Source organism: Pelophylax lessonae (genome assembly GCF_965119305.1).
Source record: "Pelophylax lessonae genome assembly, chromosome: 5".
Taxonomy (NCBI): Eukaryota; Metazoa; Chordata; class Amphibia; order Anura; family Ranidae; genus Pelophylax; species Pelophylax lessonae.
Window position 1 is genome coordinate 127,678,840 of NC_138772.1, and position 15,528 is coordinate 127,694,367.

Genomic DNA, 15,528 nt, shown 5'->3' on the forward strand with positions numbered 1-15,528 from the left:
AGTGTACTGTGCCCACTGCAGTGCCACTGTGTGCCCACCCACCACTGATATATAAGGTGGCACAGCAGCTTGCAAAGTAAAAAAATATATATATATTTTTTAATTGCAGTTGCCTGGGTGCCAGTGACTGCTGTCAGGTCCACAGAGAGTGTACTGTGCCACTGCCCACCCACCACTGATATATAAGGTGGCACAGCAGCTTGCAAAGTAAAATAAAATATATTTTTTTAAAATTGCAGTTGCCTGGGTGCCAGTGACTGCTGTCAGGTCCACAGAGAGTGTACTGTGCCACTGCCCACCCACCACTGATATATAAGGTGGCACAGCAGCTTGCAAAGTAAAATAAAATATATATTTTTTAAAATTGCAGTTGCCTGGGTGCCAGTGACTGCTGTCAGGTCCACAGAGAGTGTACTGTGCCACTGCCCACCCACCACTGATATATAAGGTGGCACAGCAGCTTGCAAAGTAAAATAAAATATATATTTTTAAAAATTGCAGTTGCCTGGGTGCCAGTGACTGCTGTCAGGTCCACAGAGAGTGTACTGTGCCACTGCCCACCCACCACTGATATATAAGGTGGCACAGCAGCTTGCAAAGTAAAATAAAATATATATTTTTTAGAATTGCAGTTGCCTGGGTGCCAGTGACTGCTGTCAGGTCCACAGAGAGTGTACTGTGCCACTGCCCACCCACCACTGATATATAAGGTGGCACAGCAGCTTGCCAAGTAAAAAAAATATATATATTTTTTAATTGCAGTTGCCTGAGTGCCAGTGACTGTCAGGTCCACAGAGTGTACTGTACCCACTGCCCAACACTCCTATAGGGTGGCACAGCACCTTGCACTCATAGTACACAACACATTAAAAAAGAAAATGACAGGCAGAGGCAGGCCACCCCGCAAGGGCCGTCGTGGTCGTGGTGCTGTGATTTCCTTAGGCCCTAGAATAATGCCCAGTGTTCAGAGGCCACCACAGACCCTGAACTCAAAAAATTCTGAGGCCATAGTTGACTGGCTTACACAAGACACCCAATCGTCTACAGCTTCCGCTCGGAACCCTAATGCACCATCCTCCTCCAGCTCAGCTTCGGGCACCTCTCAATTTACCACTCGCCAGCCCGCCGGCACCACCACCAACACTAGCACCACAGCCGCTTCACTTGATCCGTCAGAGGAGTTATTTTCACATCAGTTGGAAGAAATAAGTGATGCGCAACTATTAGTGCCAGAGGATGTAGATAATGGGGATATGTCTCAGTCAGGCAGCATTATACACATGGACGTACATTGTGATGATGATGATGTTGTACCTGCTGCTGCTGCCTTTGCTGAGTTGTCAAGTGAAGCGGCTGATGATGACGATGTGTCTGTGGATGTCACCTGGGTGCCTGCTCGAAGAGCAGAAGAAGAGGGGGAAAGTTCAGATGGGGAGACAGAGAGGAGGAGACGAGTTGGAAGCAGGGGGAGGAGGTCATCGCAAGGAGCTAGTGGCGCAGTCAGACAGCATGTAGATTCGGCACCCGGGGTCAGCCAGACAGCACGCCAATCAACGCAAGCTGTTGCCACCACCAGAATGCCGTCCTTGCAAAGCTCAGCAGTGTGGCATTTTTTTGGTGTGTCTGCCTCTGATATCAGCGATGCCATTTGTAACCTGTGCCAAAAGAAACTGAGTCGTGGGAAGTCCAACACCCACCTAGGTACAACTGCTTTGCGAAGGCACATGATCTCACATCACAAACGCCTATGGGATCAACACATGAGTAAAAGCAGCACACAAACTGAAAGCCACCATCCTCCTCCTGGTCCAGCATCTTCAGCCACGTCAACCACTGCTGTCCTCCATGCCCCCTATCAACAACCCGCCCCTCCGCCTCTCACCTTCAGCAGTTCCTGCTCGTCACCTGCCCACAGTCAGGTGTCTGTCAAGGAAATGTTTGAGCGTAAAAAGCCAATCTCGCAGAGTCACCCCCTTGCCCGGCGTCTGACAGCTGGCTTGTCGGAACTCTTAGCCCGCCAGCTTTTACCATACAAGCTGGTGGAGTCTGAGGCCTTCAAAAAATTTGTCGCTATTGGGACACCGCAGTGGAAGGTACCCGGCCGAAATTATTTTTCACAAAAGGCAATCCCCAACCTGTACTCTATTGTGGAAAAGGAAATCATGTCACGTCTGGCACACAGTGTTGGGGCAAGGGTCCATCTGACCACTGATAGCTGGTCTGCAAAGCACGGTCAGGGCAGGTATATAACGTACACTGCGCATTGGGTAAACCTGCTGGCGGCTGCCAAGCATGGAATGCGTGGCTCTGCTGCAGAGGAGTTGGTGACACCGCCACGACTTGCAGGCAGGCCTGCTGCCACCTCCTCTACTCCTCCTACTCCATCCTCTTTGCTAACCTCCTCGGCTGAGTCCTCTTCTGCTGTTGCGTCTTGCTCCACACCAACTGCACCCCCCCAGCTCCCCAGGGGCTATTCCACATGCCGGATACGACAGTGTCACGCTGTCTTGGGGTTGACTTGCCTGAAAGCAGAGAGTCACACCGGACCAGCACTACTGTCCGCCCTGAACGCACAGGTGGATCAGTGGCTGACCCCGCACCAACTGGAGATCGGCAAAGTGGTGTGTGACAACGGGAGCAATTTGTTGGCGGCATTGAATTTGGGCAAGTTGACACATGTGCCGTGCATGGCACATGTGTTGAATCTGATTGTGCAACGTTTTGTGCAGAAGTACCCAGGCTTACAGGACGTCCTCAAGCAGGCCAGGAAGGTGTGTGGCCATTTCAGGCGTTCCTACACGGCCATGGCGCACTTTGCAGATATTCAGCGGCGAAACAACATGCCAGTGAGGCGCTTGATTTGCGACAGCCCGACACGTTGGAATTCAACACTGCTAATGTTCGACCGCCTGCTCCAACAAGAAAAAGCGGTCAACGAGTATTTGTATGACCGGGGTGCTAGGACAGCCTCTGCGGAGCTGGGTATTTTTTTGCCACGTTACTGGACGCTCATGCGCAATGCCTGTAGGCTCATGCGTCCTTTTGAGGAGGTGACAAACCTAGTGAGTCGCACTGAAGGCACCATCAGCGACATCATCCCATATGTTTTTTTCCTGGAGCGTGCCCTGCGAAGAGTGCTGGATCAGGCCGTAGATGAGCGTGAAGAGGAAGAGGAAGAGTTGTGGTCACCATCACCACCACCAGAAACAGCCTTACCATCGATTGCTGGACCTGCGGCAACACTGGAAGAGGAGTGTGAGGAAGAGGAGTCAGAGGAGGAATGTGGCTTTGAGGAGGAGGAACACCAACCACAGCAGGCATTCCAGGGTGCTCGTTGTCACCTATCTGGTACCCATGGTGTTGTACGTGGCTGGGGGGAAGAACACACCTTCAATGACATCAGTGAGGACGAGGAACTGGACATGAGTAGCTCGGCATCCAACCTTGTGCAAATGGGGTCTTTCATGCTGTCATGCCTGTTGAGAGACCCTCGTATAAAAAGGCTGAAGGAGAACGACCTGTACTGGGTGGCCACGCTACTAGACCCCCGGTATAAGCAGAAAGTCTGTGATATGTTACCCAATTACCGGCAGTCGCAAAGGATGCAGCAGCTACAAAATAAGTTAAAAACTATGCTTTACACAGCGTATAAGGGTGATGTCACAGCACAACGGGAATCCAACAGGGGAAGAGGTGAAAGTAATCCTCCTCCTACCACCACAACCACGCCGGCAAGGACAGGACGCTTTACAGACGTCTTGTTGATGGAGGACATGCAGAGCTTTTTTAGTCCTATGCATCGCCACAGCCCTTCGGGGTCCACCCTCAGAGAACGACTCGACCGACAGGTAGCAGACTACCTTGCCTTAACTGCAGATATCGACACTCTGAGGAGCGATGAACCCCTTGACTACTGGGTGTGCAGGCTTGACCTGTGGCCTGAGCTATCCCAATTTGCCATTGAACTTCTGGCCTGCCCCGCTTCAAGTGTGCTGTCAGAAAGGACCTTCAGCGCAGCAGGAGGTATTGTCACTGAGAAGAGAAGTCGCCTAGGTCAAAAAAGTCTTGATTACCTCACGTTTATTAAGATGAATGAGGCATGGATCCCGAAGGGACTGACAGTGGGGGATGCATTTGACTAAAAAAGGCCTGGTGATGACTGAGATGCCTTGGCCTAAAAATGGTCCACACGCTGCTGTATATAATCATTCTCTGCATGCCGGATGACTTACGTGACGTCTCCGCCACCAACTACGGTTCAAGCCGCAATGTTTTAGTGCACTTTCTGCCTTAAAACCTCAATTTTTCAGGCCGCTGCTACAGCAGCGGCTGCAACAATACCTACTTTTTCATGCATGTGTACATGCCTAATTTTTCTGGCCTCTGGTGCTACACTGTGGCTGCAAAAAAACAAAAAACAAAAAAAAAGGCACATACATGTGTCAATTCCCCTTCGTGATCGTTACCTTGTCGTGGTGAAGGGGCTTGCGTATCACAATGAAGCGATCACCTCTAGGATTGTGTTGGCACACCCCAGATGATAAGGTCATTGCTTCATTGTGTACAGACCAAAAGCGATCCGCAGGATAATTTTTCATAAAAAAAAACATTCATTTTCTTTCATTCTTTCTGCGGAGCTGGGTATTTTTTGGCCGCGTTACTGAATGCTCATGAACAATGGCTGTAGGCTCATGCGTCCTTTTGCGGAGATGACAACCCTGGTGGTCAGTCGAACCCAAGGCAACATCATCAACCTCATCCCATATGCGTTTTTTCTGGAGCGTGCCCTGCGAAGAGTACTGGATCAGGCTGTAGATGAGCATGAAGAGGAAGAGTTGTGGTCCTCATCACCACCAGAAGCAGCCTTGTCGTTGTCAATTGCTGGACCTGTGGCAACGCAGAGAGAGGAGTCTGAAGAAGAGAAGTCAGAGGAGGAAGGTGGCTTTGAGGAGGTGGAATACCAGCCACAGCAGGCGTCCCAGGGGGCTTGTTCTCACCTTTCGGGGACCCTTGGTGTTGTATGTGGCTGGGTGGAGGAAGAGACCTTCAATGATGTCAGTGAGGACAAGGAACGGGACATGGCTAGCTTGGTATCCAACCTTGTGCAAATGGGGAGTTTGCGGTTGTGCAAATGGACTGACTGACTGTTAAACGGGGAGTTTGGTCTGTCAGAGTTTGGTCTGTCACTGTGAAGCGGGCGACGGGCGTAACCCTTACACTACTTGACCGATAAAACATCATACCTGATCGTATTCACACACTGGATGTTTTAGTGCTGGTTTACACTGCCGCTACCACTAAAGTAGCGTCGCTTCCAGTGCGACTTTGGCGCGACTTAGCGCGACTTTGGCGCGACCTCATCGCGAGGCGACTTTTTATTTGGCCAATCACAATATCATGTTTTGTGACCGTCACCTAATTTCCTTTTCCTGTTTTTTGTTTTACATATTTCCCCATGTGTGCAGTGTTGTCTGTGTCATAGCTCAACTGATAGGCATGTTTGCCTTGGCATATCATATTTCAGCTTGCCAGAAAGAAAAAAAGACAGCTGGAAAGACACTGCATTAGTTTTCTACTAAAAATCATAAGAAAAATGCTGTTTTTTTTGGGTTGTGGACATACTACAGAGCTGAAACTTGACAGGTACACTTTTTAGACCCCCCAGACACTGAATACAAAAAATGACATGCCTGCCTAAAAAAATGCCCGCTAAATGCCTGCAAGAAAAAAAGCCAGCCGCAGAGAAGCCATATTCCTGAAAATATAAGAAAAATTCTGTTTTTTAGGGGTTCTGGACATGCTACAGAGCTGAAACTTGACAGGTACACTTTTTAGACCCCCCAGACACTAAATACAAAAAATTACATGCCTGCCTAAAAAAATGCCCGCTAAATGCCTGCAAGAGAAAAAGCCAGCCGCAGAGAAGCCGTATTCCTGAAAATATAAGAAAAATGCTGTTTTTTAGGGGTTCTGGACATGCTACAGAGCTGAAACTTGACAGGTACACTTTTTAGACCCCCCAGACACTAAATACAAAAAATGACATGCCTGCCCAAAAAAATGCCCGATAAATGCCTGCAAGAGAAAAAGCCAGCCGCAGAGAAGCCGTATTCCTGAAAATATAATAAAAATGCTGTTTTTTAGGGGTTCTGGACATGCTACAGAGCTGAAACTTGACAGGTACACTTTTTAGACCCCCCAGACACTAAATACAAAAAATGACATGCCTGCCTAAAAAAATGCCCGATAAATGCCTGCAAGAGAAAAAGCCAGCCGCAGAGAAGCCGTATTACTGAAAATATAATAAAAATGCTGTTTTTTAGGGGTTCTGGACATGCTACAGAGCTGAAACTTGACAGGTACAATTTTTAGACCCCCCAGACACTAAATACAAAAAATGACATGCCTGCCTAAAAAAATGCCCGCTAAATGCCTGCAAGAGAAAAAGCCAGCCGCAGAGAAGCCGTATTCCTGAAAATATAAGAAAAATGCTGTTTTTTAGGGGTTCTGGACATACTACAGAGCTGAAACTTGACAGGTACACTTTTTAGACCCCCCAGACACTAAATACAAAAAATGACATGCCTGCCTAAAAAAATGCCCGCTAAATGCCTGCAAGAGAAAAAGCCAGCCGCAGAGAAGCCGTATTCCTGAAAATATAAGAAAAATGCTGTTTTTTAGGGGTTCTGGACATGCTACAGAGCTGAAACTTGACAGGTACACTTTTTAGACCCCCCAGACACTGAATACAAAAAATGACATGCCTGCCTAAAAAAATGCCCGATAAATGCCTGCAAGAGAAAAAGCCAGCCGCAGAGAAGCCGTATTACTGAAAATATAATAAAAATGCTGTTTTTTAGGGGTTCTGGACATGCTACAGAGCTGAAACTTGACAGGTACACTTTTTAGACCCCCCAGACACTGAATACAAAAAATGACATGCCTGCCTAAAAAAATGCCCGCTAAATGCCTGCAAGAAAAAAAGCCAGCCGCAGAGAAGCCATATTCCTGAAAATATAAGAAAAATTCTGTTTTTTAGGGGTTCTGGACATGCTACAGAGCTGAAACTTGACAGGTACACTTTTTAGACCCCCCAGACACTAAATACAAAAAATGACATGCCTGCCTAAAAAAATGCCCGCTAAATGCCTGCAAGAGAAAAAGCCAGCCGCAGAGAAGCCGTATTCCTGAAAATATAAGAAAAATGCTGTTTTTTAGGGGTTCTGGACATGCTACAGAGCTGAAACTTGACAGGTACACTTTTTAGACCCCCCAGACACTAAATACAAAAAATGACATGCCTGCCTAAAAAAATGCCCGATAAATGCCTGCAAGAGAAAAAGCCAGCCGCAGAGAAGCCGTATTACTGAAAATATAATAAAAATGCTGTTTTTTAGGGGTTCTGGACATGCTACAGAGCTGAAACTTGACAGGTACACTTTTTAGACCCCCCAGACACTGAATACAAAAAATGACATGCCTGCCTAAAAAAATGCCCGCTAAATGCCTGCAAGAAAAAAAGCCAGCCGCAGAGAAGCCATATTCCTGAAAATATAAGAAAAATTCTGTTTTTTAGGGGTTCTGGACATGCTACAGAGCTGAAACTTGACAGGTACACTTTTTAGACCCCCCAGACACTAAATACAAAAAATGACATGCCTGCCTAAAAAAATGCCCGATAAATGCCTGCAAGAGAAAAAGCCAGCCGCAGAGAAGCCATATTCCTGAAAATATAAGACAAATGCTGTTTTTTAGGGGTTCTGGACATGTTACAGAGCTGAAACTTCACAGGTACACTTTTTAGACCCCCCAGATGCTAAATCCAAAGAAATTTTTTATTTTTATTTTTTTTTAATTTTTCCAATAATTGGCTCTCTATCAAAAAATTATAATTTTTAAGAACTTTTTTTTGCGTGATCCCTCTCCGGCATGCCACAGTCCAGGTGTTAGTCCCCTTGAAACAACTTCTCCATCACTATTGTGGCCAGAAAGAGTCCCTGTGTGTTTTAAAATTCGCCTGCCTATTGAAGTCTATGGCGGTTCGCCCGGTTCGCGAACATTTGCCGATGTTCGCGTTCGCCGTTCGCGAACGGCGAATTTTAGGTTCGCGACATCACTAATGTTAGCTATATGCAAAATACATTTATTTTAAAATGAATACACAGCTGCATTAAATTGTGCTTTTTAACATCTACCAGCTTTATGCTAAACATTAACTGTGTAAATGCATAGTTTTGATCCTTGCATTTCTTCTCAGTGTTATAGGTTATCAGAAAATGAGATATATTGAGCATATTTTTAAGATTGTGCAAATTCAAACTTTCTAGTAAAATGTAGAAATTCTAGAAGTTTTAAGATTTAATAACTCTGTTTTAGAGACTACCCGTTACTGACTGCTCATGTATTTTACACAGCCATTACACATGGTAGAGGCATTTCACAATGTACTGGAATGTATTTGTCTAGCCACTTTCTTGACCAGCCGCCATACTTTTATCGCGGCAGGTCGGCTCTGTCCCGTGAAACAGCGTACCTGTACATCGATTCCTGAGACAGGTAGTGGGGGGGGGGGGGGCGCACGCTCCGCCGAATGGCCACAGGGGGAGCCAATCAGCGAGTCTGGCAGGTGCGATGTCCTCGGGCACCCGCTCCCCGTGGAGACGGCAGACCGCTGATCTGTCAGTAATGAACACAGGGATCCTGTTTTCTTCCTATAAAAGATCAAGTGTGACCAGCGCTATGGGGTATGTAAATGTTATCTACAGGTGTAAGCTGCCACCAACCTACCCTTGGGAATCCAAAGGTACAGAAATGATAAAAGAGAAAAGGTGTTGGTATATGGTGCTAACAGTTAAGGGGAATTTTTAGTTGAAAAGCCAACTTGTATAAAGTGCAAAAACGTAAACATATATCTCCAACAGGGAGTACCGGTGTTGAGAGTGCTAATTAATTGTTGTCCTCAATGGGTGTATGACATAGCAGTGCTCTCAAAAATGTAGAAAAAAAACTCTAAATAAAATATAAAAATGTAATTGAAATAACATAAATGGGGAGTTCCCTCCCACTGGTGTAAAATGAATAGTGCAAGTGGATTAGTCCAGTGTTAGCTTTTTAAACAATAACAGTGTGGATGACTTTCGTGCCTATACCCAAGGCCCCCCACTAGGTATTGCACTCACCCCTCTGCAGTCCCTTGTGACAGGGTTATCAATTCTGGTATTAGGTAGTTCCAATGAATCCTGGGCGTCCTGGATGTCTGAGATTGAGTGGGCTAAAATATGCCTCCAAGATGTCCTTAGAATCTAAATAGCTCAAACAACAGACAAAAGGTGCCCCATGGTGTAGTATATAATTATATTGGGAAACGAGTGCAGATAAACTCACAGTAAGGATGATCACTATCAGCGAGAGACGTCGGGATGCTTCAGGGTTCCACGGCCTCGGCTCCCTTAAACGGAAGTGACGTTGACACACAGAAACTCCGCCCTACGCGTTTCATCATACAGATGTCATCTGGAGCGGCGCCATCTTAACGTGCTCCCGATTGTTATGTAGCCGCCCCATGTCCTAGCAACCACTGACTCAAAAACCGCCATATTGGTGCTCTTACGATGCTAACCGGAAGCCATCTTGCTACACTTGTAGAGGTTCCAGCTCGTCCTCGGACACGGGTGTATTCGGCTGAAGATTATTACATCATGTGTGATCGATCCACATGTTAAATATTCCTTTATTTAGCCAGATTAAAAACAAATTTAAAACCAAAACAAAATTATGTGTATGTAGGCAAAAAAACCAGCACAAGCATACCGCTGTGGATGTTAAGATATGTGATAAAAATTTGCGAAAAAATGGCGAGCTGTAATTAGCTTATATTGATGAGAGTATTATTTTATGGAAACCATGGGTGGGACATGGATCCACAATAAATACATGTAACAATTTCATACATATGAATATTAAAAATTATTATAAAAGTAATATTAAAACAATTGCATTTATAAAAACCTTTGGACTTGAAAAAAATGTACCGAGAGGTGTTGGAGGAGGGAGTATTAATAATAATACTCCCTCCTCTAACACCTCTTGGTACATTTTTTATAGTCAAAAGGTTTTATAAATGCAATTGCTTTAATATTACTTTTATAATAATTTTTAATATTCATATGTATGAAATTGTTACATGTATTTATTGTGGATCCATGTCCCACCCATGGTTTCCATAAAATAATACTCTCATCAATATAAGCTCATTACAGCTCGCCATTTTTTTGCAAATTTTTATCACATATCTTAACGTCCACAGCGGTATGCTGGTGCTGTTTTTTTTTTGCCTACATACACATAATTTTGTTTTGGTTTTAAATTTGTTTTTAATCTGGCTAAATAAAGGAATTTTTAACATTTATAACGCTTATATAATGGATCAATCACACATGATGTAATAATCTTCAGCCGAATACACCGTGTCCGAGTACGAGCTGGAACCTCTACAAGTGTAGCAAGATGGCTTCCGGTTAGCATCGTAAGAGTACCAATATGGTCCTTTTATCTTAATCGTAATACAAGACACAGGGGCAATATTCATAAACCTCAGAATGTCCCCAAGCAATGAATCAGGGTGAGCAACAGTGCAAACAAAACAGTGCTAATGGATTCAACAGACGAGGGTGAAGGACCCAAATTAATAGTGCTGCTGCAAGAACCCTACGGCCAAAAGCTTCTTTGGCAGAGGCCTGGACATCCACCTTAGAGAAGGCATGAACAGAAGACCAGGTGGTGGCCCTACAAAGCTGAGCAACAGACACTTGATGTTAGAGTGCCCAGGAAACCTCCACTGATCTGGTGGAGTGAGCATGTAAGGATATTGTCATCCATCTAGTAATAGTGCACTTGGAAGTAGTTAGGTCAAGAAAAGGAGCATATCTGTACCAAGTCAACAGGATGCTGTTTTGAAGAGCTCTTAAATTAAATTGGGCAAATGGTATAGCCTCAAAGGAGGTGACTATGAAACCTAGAACTCTCATGAAGAATTTCATTGTAGGATGTCACCTTAATCTCAAATTTCGAATGTGGGCTCTGAGAAAAGTAAATGTTATTTTCCAGAGTAAATGGTTAGCTTGGGATGTGTCCCAGACCAGACCCAGGTATTATAGGCAAAGAGAAGGCTGGAAAGTAGATTTGTTTTAAATGGATCACCCAATCCAAAGGGAGAGGAGTCTGTCATCTAGATAACCCTTGACTTGGATGCACTGAGTTCTGAGAAGGGCAAGAAGAGGTATATTAGGCCTTTTGTCAATACTCGGGTGCAGAGGATAGGCCAAAGGGCAGTGTAAAAAACTGGAAGTGATCATCTGCCATTGCAAATTGAACAAAGCTCGGATGAGGTGGATACATGGGAGCATAGAGATAAGCATCTGGATGTTTCAGAGAGGCAAATGCAACCTTGCATTATCCATGCAAAATGTTGGCATTTGAAGGTATTTGTCAAGGAATTTTAAGTCCAGAATATGACAAATGCCCCTGTTTGACTTTGCTGCTATAAACACATTTGAGAAGAATAATTTGAAGAGGCACTGGCACAATTACTCCCTGGGACAAGAGATGGCTCAGGGCATTCTGGGAGTGGGTAGAGTTTTAAATTCTATTTTATACCTCATTGAAACCACCAATTTTACCCACAGGTCTGGGACATCTGTGACCCAGAGTCAGGGTGCACCTTAATTTTAGGGTAGACTTCATGGGCTTTTGGGTTTCAAGTTTTGTGCCAAGGAAGGGCTGAATTTTGGCTTTGGAGATGAAGCCTTAGGGGAGTTATGGGGCACTCTCTGTGTTTTGAGGAAGTAGAAGCCCCTGAAGAGGGGGTTTATAGACTTCTGCTGTGGAACAAGGACCTTTTCTCCTGGGACATCCTTTATGAACTTGTGAAATGCCTCACCAAAGAGATGTCCTCTTTTAAAAGTACATACGAACCAGGTGTTTTACAGATACAGCTGCAAGAAAAAGTATGTGAACCCTTTGGAATGATATGGATTTCTGCACAAAATGGTCATAAAATGTGATCTGATCATCATCTAAGTCACAACAATAGACAATCTCAGTTTGCTTAAACTAATAACACACAAAGAATGAAATGTTGCCATGTTTTTATTGAACACACCATGTAAACATTCACAGTGCAGGTGGAAAAACTATGTGAACCCCTAGACTAATGACATCTCCAAGAGCTAATTGTAGTGAGATGTCTGCCAACTGGAGTCCAATCAATGAGATGAGATTGGAGGTGTTGGTTAGAGCTGCCCTGCCCTATAAAAAAACACCAGTTCTGGGTTTGCTTTTCACAAGAAGCATTGCCTGATGTGAATGATGCCGTGCACAAAAGAGCTCTCAGAAGACCTATGATTAAGAATTGTTGACTTACATAAAGCTGGAAAGGATTATAAAAGTATCTCCAAAAGCCTTGCTGTTCACCAGTCCACTGTAAAAAAAATTGTCTATAAAATGGAGAAAGTTCAGCACTGCTGCTACTCTCCCTAGGAGTGGCCGTCCTGTAAAGATGACTGCAAGAGCACAGCGCTGACTGCTCAATGAGGTAAAGAAGAATCCTAGAGTGTCAGCTAAAGACTTACAAAAGTCACTGGCAAATGCTAACATCCCTGTTAGCGAATCTTCAATATGTAAAACACTAAACAAGAATGGATTTCATGGGAGGATACCACAGAGGAAGCCACTGCTGTCCAGACAAAACATTTCTGCAAGTTTACAGTTTGCACAAGAGCACCCGGATGTTCCACAGCAGTACTGGCAAAATATTCTGTGGACAGATGAAACCAAAGTTGAATTGTTTGGAAGAAACACACAACACTATGTGAGGCGGGAAAGAGGCACAGCACACCAACATCAAAACCTCATCCCAACTGTGAAGTATGGTGGTGGGGGCATCATGGTTTGGGGCTGCTTTGCTGCGTCAGGCCCTGGACGGATTGCGATCATCGAAGGAAAAATGAATTCCCAAGTTTATCAAGACATTTTGCAGGAGAATCTGTCTACCAGCTGAAGCTCAACAGAAGATGGGTGTTGCAACAGGACAATGACCAAAAGCACAGAATAAATCAACAACAGAATGGCTTAAACAGAAGAAAATACGCCTTCTGAAGTGGCCCAGTCAGAGTCCTGACCTCAACCCGATTGAGATGCTGTGGCATGACCTCAAGAAAGCGATTCACACCAGACATCCCAAGAATATTGCTGAACTGAAACAGTTCTGTAAAGAGGAATGGTCAAGAATTACTCCTGACCGTTGTGCACGTCTGATCTGCAGACTGTGATTGTCTATTGTGGTGACTTAGATGATGATGATCAGATCACATTTTATGACCAATTTGTGCATAAATCCATATCATTCCAAAGGGTTCACATACTTTTTCTTGCAGCTGTTGCTTCAGCTGACCAGGCGTTTAGCCATAGGATTTTGTGCATATGGACAAAACTGAGTGCCATTATAAGAAATTGGTGTCATAACTAGTTCTGGGGCAGGGAAGTTTTCCACCGGAGTTCAATCATGAAAGACAGGATCCAATTCATTGTCATTGTCCTAATCCAATTAGCTGTTTGACAAAAAGAAATCGCAAAATTAGCTGGTTGCAATGTTGGACCTGCAAGATTTAGGCTCAATTCACACCAATGTGTTTTTTTTTTGCTTTTTGCTGAAACGCAGGAGATTTTATTTAACATGGGTTCCTATGGAATGCGTACACATCAATTCAATTTTGTGCCTGTGCATTTTTGGAAAGGGTTATGGACTTTTTGAAATGCAAAATGCTGCTTTTTTTGCTTTTTTGGTCCAATAAACCTCAACGAAGAAGCTGAAGAAAAGCATGTTGTGCGTTTTTACCGCATTTTTACACTGATTTGTGTTTTTAAATCTGCCCAACAACAAATTTTCCAAAAAAAAAAAAATAAAAAGCATAAAAAATGCAAATCCCGAAAAAATTGTGGCAAAATTGTGGTAAAAAAATGCAAAAAGCACTGCAGAAATGCTCCAAAGCAACATGCATACAAGCCTTTTTTTCCAGTAGATGTAGCTCGGCAATGATTCTTAGAGGGGGTGAAAACCTTTTCAGGTTGCCATAAATTTCCCATTCTATTGCGCTTTCTTACTACCCAGAGGGGCAAGAAGAGATGGAGGAGAATCAAGTTTGACTATATTGAGGCTTTTGCCCACAGTGAGCATATCTACATGGGCAAGCATAATGCGTGAAGCCATAGTATCTGGTATTTGGAAGCCTAGGGTGAGAAATCTTCTGCAGCATCCTCTAACACAGTGGTCCCCAACCCTGGCCTACAGGGCCCACTAACAGGCCAGATTGGCAAGATAACTGAAATACATCCCAGGTGATATAATTTGCTGCTCAGTGATTGCAGTACTCTAGTCTGCATCTCCCCAAGGTAATACTTAAAATCTGGCCTGTTAGTGGGCCCTGAGGACCGGAGTTGAGGACCACTGATCTAACACTGCCTCCCGGGTCTTCTTCAAAGTTCTCTGTGTCTACTTCATCTAAAGGAGGCAGTTCCACTTCAGACTCAGAAGGGGAGAAGAAACCTGGTTCTTTTGCGGTCTAGCCAGTGATGACTGTTTTAAAGCCAATAAATGTCTGAGGAATTTTGATATATTTGCAGAAAAATCTGCATTGGTCAGGTAGGCCCCTGGTTGCTTGCTTGAGAGAGCTTGAATAATACGCAGAGCCCAATTTAAAGTTAGGGTCTGAAGTAAAATTTTTACCGCCAATTCTGGCAGAGTTTATACACTCCATAGTGAATAAAGTTAAACACAATTCCTGGTTTCATGATAGTTTTTTTTTTTTGAAAATTATGTTTATTAAGTTTCATAGCAACATACAAAACAGAGCCATTTGGGCATACCCCGGCTCAAAAAATAAAACAACAAAAAAAGAGAAACAAAAAGAACATAGAGAGCAGAACAAACAATAGGGGGGGGGAACCCCCCCACTAACCCCCCAACAGTGGCTGCAGCTCAAGATAGTCAAGAGTATCACAGGTATGTACCGAGTCCTCTAAGCATTGGTGGTCCTAATCGCGGTCCAGTGCACACCGTAAATCACAAGCTTCACATAGCACAAAGCATATATACACATAAACCTAAGTAGCTGGTCGAGTTACATCAACGGCCGGAGCCGAGGAATCATCAGCGGTATCTGCAGCATCCAACCACAGATCCCACACTTTGTGGAATTTTTTGGAACATCCCCTAAACTTGTACACCGCTTTATATAGAGGTATCATGGAGTTCACCAGCGTTTTCCATTGTGACAATGTCGGGATCCCAGGGGCTCTCCAACGCATCACCACCAGTTTCCTGGCATAGAAGAGCAGAAGCCCCAGGAGGGTACGTGTAGCAACAGAATGGGCCAGCCCGTTCACCAACCCCAAAATACAAATCTCAATCTCAGCCGGGATAGGAATAGTAGTCAGTTTGGTAATGAAACCCCGGACCTCAGACCAAAACCC